The sequence below is a fragment of the Urocampus carinirostris genome, chromosome 8 (genome assembly GCF_059441175.1).
Source record: "Urocampus carinirostris isolate Australia breed hairy pipefish chromosome 8, RoL_Ucar_1.0, whole genome shotgun sequence".
NCBI lineage: Eukaryota > Metazoa > Chordata > Actinopteri > Syngnathiformes > Syngnathidae > Urocampus > Urocampus carinirostris.
Window position 1 is genome coordinate 10525275 of NC_142356.1, and position 6645 is coordinate 10531919.

Consider the following 6645-nt stretch of genomic DNA (forward strand, 5'->3'; position numbering starts at 1 on the left):
ATGTGATAGTGAGAGAGAAAGAGAGAGAGATCTGATTATCATCCCAATTCCTCATATATGCCATTGTTTTGTCTATCGAATGGAAATATGCAACAAAACACAAAACATTTATCAATGCTGTAATTCTTCCCCAATGATCTACTCTCAGCCATACATGACAATTCTGCATTATTTACGTTTTATTGTATGCATTTTACACGTTTTCATGTAAAATAAGAATTGGAATAGTTAATAAAAGATAGATTGACTGATAGTTTATTTGTTTATTTACTTATTTGTTATTTTTCATGACACCATTGGTGGAGGCAAACTGAGTTGTCCTGCATCTCTAATCTAAACTAAATACATTTATGGCATAGTAGACACCTGAGATACGATATTAATCAATTCTGAGGTGGAGATCGCAAGATAAAATGGCGGGGAATGGGAATGGAAAGATATCCATCCATGTGCACTGCTTTTCCTCAGTAGAGTCGCGGGGTGCTGGAGCCCATCCAAGCTAACTTCGGGCAATAGGCAGGGGACACCCTGAACTGGTTGCCAGCCAGTTGCAGGGCACACAGGGACAAACAACCATTCACTCACTCATTCACCTACTAGGGACAATTTGAGCCGGCCAATTAACCTAACATGCATGTTTTTTAACTGTGGGAGGAAACCGGAGGAAACCCACACAAGCACAGGGAGAACATACAAACTCCACACAGGAGGTCAGATCTAATAACCTCAAAACTGTGCCGCACAGGCGCTAACCACTGCACCACCGTGATGCCCATGGAAAGACATGGAAAATAAAAATAAAACTAGTTGTCTCCACCTTGTTCTCAATAGTTGTCTCGATAGTCAAGTGTTTATAGCCATTTCCCTTGGCGAGGGTAAATTTCTTGATAATTGCAAGCTTTGTTTCTAGGATTATCTAACTTTTTTGCTTTTCCATGGAACATCATTGCAAGCCACACTGTAAAGATAAAATACAAAAACAACAATATCGTATCTCAATTTGATTTTAAACTCCACAAAGAGAAATGCATTTTGGGAAGGAGAAGGGTCTACGTTAATATGGTTTTGAGGAAGTTCTTGGTTAGAAAAGAAAAACAAAGAAAAAACATTGTGAAGATCTTTCATGAGAAACTACAAAAATCCTACATTCAAAAGAGAAAGCATCACAACACAGAACATGATGGTATATAAAGTTCAGGATCTGTCAATGTTTTTGGTTGGGACTGTACTATATTGTTCCATTATCTAAGTTGGATTTTTTTTCCAATTCCAAATAACCCAAAAAACACATTTTTCGCCAGGATAGTACAGTAGCTTCAGAATACAGGTGAGCCATAAGGATACTTATATGGAGGAAGTGAGCTGAGGAATTCATGTTTTAGTCTTACAAATAAAGCCAAATTCTTGCGAATGTTGAGTTTTATTTTAAACAAGCTGCACGGATGATATCCCGACTTTTTATGGCGGTGATCCTACCCAAGCCAACCTCAGATGCAGGACAGTGCCAAGAAGAGTGATTAAGTTAGTTGACATTACGTGCCGCTTAAACAGATGTTAGGTAAGAGTTTTTTGGGTGGGAAAATACAAGAACTCTAATTTGGGACATGCAATTTTTAGAAGGATGAGACAGCGTTTCTGGAACCTATAAAATCATCACAGGAGAGAAAAGAAAATTCAATAAAACAGCACGTGTATGTACATGTTACACCAAGGCTGCGTTTTGCCTTATTGCAAAACCGGACCAAACTTTTTAGTTTCCATGGTAACTCCATCTTCTCACGCATATAAATACAAACCTCTCCCGCCGAGCAGTTTATTTATAATATCGCGTTCTTTTTAGTTTGAAGGAACAACAGGCGCGTGTTTAGGCTGCGTGGGGGGGAAAGGGTGGCTCCCCGGAGCGTGGGCCGGGGGTCAGAGGTCCGAGGTGCCCCCACGCGATCTGACAAAAGAAATGAGTGGGTTGAGATTCACGCGGTCCAAGGAACACGATGTGCAAGTAACACATTTGAATGGAGGAAGAAGTTCTTCATGTTTTTTTATGTTTTTAAGCAGTTTGATGGTTTGATGGTTCCAACCATGGGCGCAACTGGCTCGCTTTTGGCAAATTCAACCAGAGCACCCCTCAAAATTAAAGCATTTTTAAAACTCTCTCCCTTAACAAAGGACAGGATAGGTTTAAATAAAATGAAAAACGCAAGATTAAAAAAAACAAAAAATGTGAACAACGCAGTGTCGGAGATACAGTGGCTTGCGAAACTATTCGCCCCCTTGAACTTTGTGATCTTTTCCACATTTCAGACTTCAAACATAAAGATATAAAACTGTAATTTCTTCTGACGAATCAACAATAAGTGGGACACAACCATCAGTTGGAACACACTTTAATGGATATAATGTAATGTTTATTGAAAGTATTGTTAGATACATTAATCAAAACATGACACAAAGCTAATGCAAAGAGTGAGGAATATAATTTAGTCCATTTGGGCAGAAAAGTCCTTGCTAGGAGTATTCTTTTGTTTGTTTTCTTTCGTCAAATCGTTGACTTCAACACACGTGTTTTCCTCGCCTTCGCGATCTTCCTAAGAATTTCTTCGCTGTTTTTTCGTGCCGGAATTATTGCCGTTGTTATCACTTTCTGCATTAAGTTTCGACTTATTACTGACACTAAGGAAATGACCAATTTTGTATTGATTTTCACATTTTACTAACTTTTTTCAGAGGCATACTTAGCCTTCACCTTCCCTCGACGACAACCACCACAACGATGACGTAACCTCGAAACAACGAGATCTGGTTTGCCGAGAACGGCGTGCAGACGAAAACTCGAACCGAGAGACCAAAACAACAATGTCGGATCTGCCTGATGAAAAGTTTGGAGTGCGGTAAATCTTTGTTTAAAAAAAAATGTAATCGGGTAAAAATTTTGTGTCAAAAAAGTTGCGTCCCGGGGATGCACGTTGACTTGACACTATGCGTCCCCAGCAAAAATGATGCGTCTAGGACGCAGTGATGCGGGCAAACAAAAACACTGGGGACACTTTTGACTCATCTGGACTGAACCTCATGAGTTTTCACAAAGCTTATCAAGAAATTCAACTGTTTAATAACCACAGGAAGCCATCATTGGCATATGAGGAGTTTCTCTTCAGTTTATTTTTGGATTTCATCGGAGTATGAAGAGAAATGTTGGGGTATTTTCGGCCTCTGCAACCCTGCCAGCTAACTCCAAAGCTCACACATCAAGAGAGCCAATTAGTCACTTTGAGAGCTCATCCAGGTCAACATGTTTTCAGAAAAGCAGGCCGAGGGGGGAGTGTCCGAATAGGGCAGTGGGCTTCCCTGAAAATTCATCATCCAAATAATATTATTCAAAAGGGTATTTAACGCATTCAGTGGTGTTGAAAATTATAGAAGTCAAATATTCATTTGAACTGAACTCTCTTGTTCTGATGCTGTGAAAGATCAAGAAGAGTTATTCTGTTTTCATTGGCACTGTCAGATATTCTACAAATGACTGTGGTTCTAATTTAGATTCACGTGAAATTCATGCATCTCACTAAAAGTTGCTTTTACTATTTAGCTGTTTTGCATAAAACAAAAAAATACAGATATTTTACAATTCTAGCAAATTATTTGGTTAGTAACTCCAATCAATGTTATCCAAAAGCTACTGTTCACTGACATTTGGCCTAAAATTGGAGGGTTAATTGCGTAATATCCCTGGGAATAACAAAAATGGCCTTTTTAGGATGAGAAAATTGGTTTCCTCTGTGTCAAAAATGTTTTGATCCCGGAACATCCATTCAACCATGACCTGCACCGCTTATCCTCAGTAGGGTCGCGGGGGTGCTGGAGCCCATCCCAGCCATTTTCAGGCAGTGGGCAGGGGAAACACTCTGAACTGGTTTCCAGCCAGTCGCAGGGCACACAGAGCCAAGTCAAGTCAAGTCATTTTTATTTGTATAGCCCTAAATCACGAAGAGTCTCAAAGGGCTTCACAGATTATTACACTATATTACACAGACTATTTTTCAGAATATTATTATACATTCCCCTGCTCTGGAGCCGATGAGAAGAGTAGGTTATTCATATGCTATGGAGTAGAAGTGAGTTTTAAGTTTAGATTTAAACATTTCCACTGAGGTTGCAGATCGGATCTCAGGGGGAAGAGCATTCCACAGCACCGGTGCCCGGATGGAGAACGCTCTCGAACCAGCAGAACACTTCTTTGCTCCTGGGATCACCAGAAGACCGGCACTCTCAGAACGTAGGCTTCGGACCGGGACATAGGGGCAAATCAGATCTGAAATATAAGAGGGAGCAAGTCCATGTATGATTTTGTATAATACTAAGAGAACATTGAAATCACATCTAAGGCTAACTGGGAGCCAATGCAGGTTAGCCAAAATCGGTGTTATGTGATCGGACTTTTTTGTCCTAGTTAAAAGCCTCGCTGCGGCATTTTGTACCAGCTGAAGAGACTTGATTCTAGACTTCGGGAGACCAGAGAGTAGTGCATTACAGTAATCGAGACGGGAGGTAACAAACGCATGAATTATAATTTCCGCATCCGACTGAGACAGTATAGAACGAATTTTAGCACAGACAACTGCCTCACTCATTCACACCTAGGGACAATTTGGACCGACCAGTTAACCTCTTGGTAATGTGGGAGGAAACCGGAGTGCCCAGAGGAAACCACACGAGGAGGCTGCGGTAGCTGGACTTGAACCCTAAACCTCTGCACCGTGGGACTGAGCGCCATGATCCTGGAACATGCATAGGCCAATTCTTTAAATTCATAGAATCAAGTTAGTATGGCAGTACAACACACATGTTGTTATACTTTAATGATTAAAAATATTTTTTTCAAGCCAACTGACTGATTTTCTCATATTATCATTCAATTAAATGATTTGGTCAAAATGTCTTTCCTACAAATAGTACTAGCATGTTGAACATAGATGTATATATGATTTTCCAATATACAGAAAACTCACTTTGGTCCAGAAAATATATTTAAATTGTGTTAAAAGATGTATTGGTCCAGTTCTTGGGTCAATTTTGTTTTTTTTGGGTTTATTTGTATCGCACTACCTAATTTTGGGGTAGAGCCATTAATCAACCGGAGTGTTATTTTATTCAAAATATAAGTCTCAAACATGCTGTTCAAGGCAATAATACAAAACATTCTAAAATAACAAATGGCGTACTGAAAAAATAAATAAATACATAAATTGGTTCCAGGAGGTATTCCGCAATGTAGTACCGTATTTTCCGCACTATAAGGCGCACCGGATTATAAGGCGCTACAATGGGAACGTGGACAAAACAGTCATATAGTTCAGTCCAATTTATTACCCCCTTAACATTCCGAAAGCTTGCAAAGAAGCAAATACGTGTCGAGAACACGTGCGGATGCGGTGTCCGTACGATGTCACTCAAATGCGTCGTTCCATCATTCGGAAGGTTAAAGTCTTGGGATTCAAGAAATGCCAATCATTCCGGGGGCGGCAGTAGCTCAGGAGGTAGAGCGCTCGTCTTAGGATCAAGGGATCCAGTTCGAATCCCGGCTCGTCCGTGTTACATGTCAAAGTGTCCTTGGGTAAGACACTGAACCCCTAATACCCCCAATAAGCAGGTTAGCGCCTTACATGGCTGCAAGGCCGCTATTGGGAAATGTGAAGCACACTGTAAAGCGCTTTGGGAAGTCTTGACTTGAAAAGCGCTATATAAATGCAGATCATTTCATTTTCATTTCATTTCATTTCATTCCTTAGTTTCTATTTTCTTTTTCGCTCGCAACTTTACTGTGCATATGACAATAAACACTTGAAATTGAGATTAATTTAAAAATAGACACGCCATTCCATCCATTATCTGCACCGCTTATCACAGAAACATCGAGTTCAGTCTGAAACAAGATACAGGGATAATATATAGCCGGAGTAGCTCACCGAAGTCGTTGTGTTCATAATAATGTGCAGCCAATATCCTCTTATATCCGTGAGTGTAGTAAATCCAGGAGAATAAAATATTTACAAATACAGTATAGTATAAAATGCTTTCTGTATGCCGTCAACCACGTGCTATACACATTCATCTTTTTCGGCCAATTGCAGGCTTTGTTTTGCCGTTTAAGCCAATGCCAGCCTGTAAATGATAAAAAGGATCCGCCCCTTGACCTCCGAATAACTTTAGCCAATAGTGATCGATTCAAATGATGATTGACACATTGGTTAGCCAATGAAACGCCGGTAAATAAATCCCAGCATACACCGCGGACTACTTGGCGTTCGGGGGGAAATCTAGTCGGCGGCTGCAAGTTAGTTGCAAGACTTTGCGACTTAATGTTGATCCATAAATAAGGCGCACTGTATTATAAGGCGCATGGTCAGCTTTTGAAAAAAAATAAGACTTTTAGGTGCGCCTTATAGTGCAAAAAAATACGGTAGTTCGCATTGAATACTGAGTATCATGAAAATATGACATAAAAAAATTTTTTGTCTTCGATTTCAAGATTTTTCTCACTTATTTTTATCCCAAATCGCTGTTTTTTTACACATTATGAATAAAATACTATTAGTATGTAACATATGTCGGGCAGCTCAACGACAACTACCCCAAAAGACCTACATA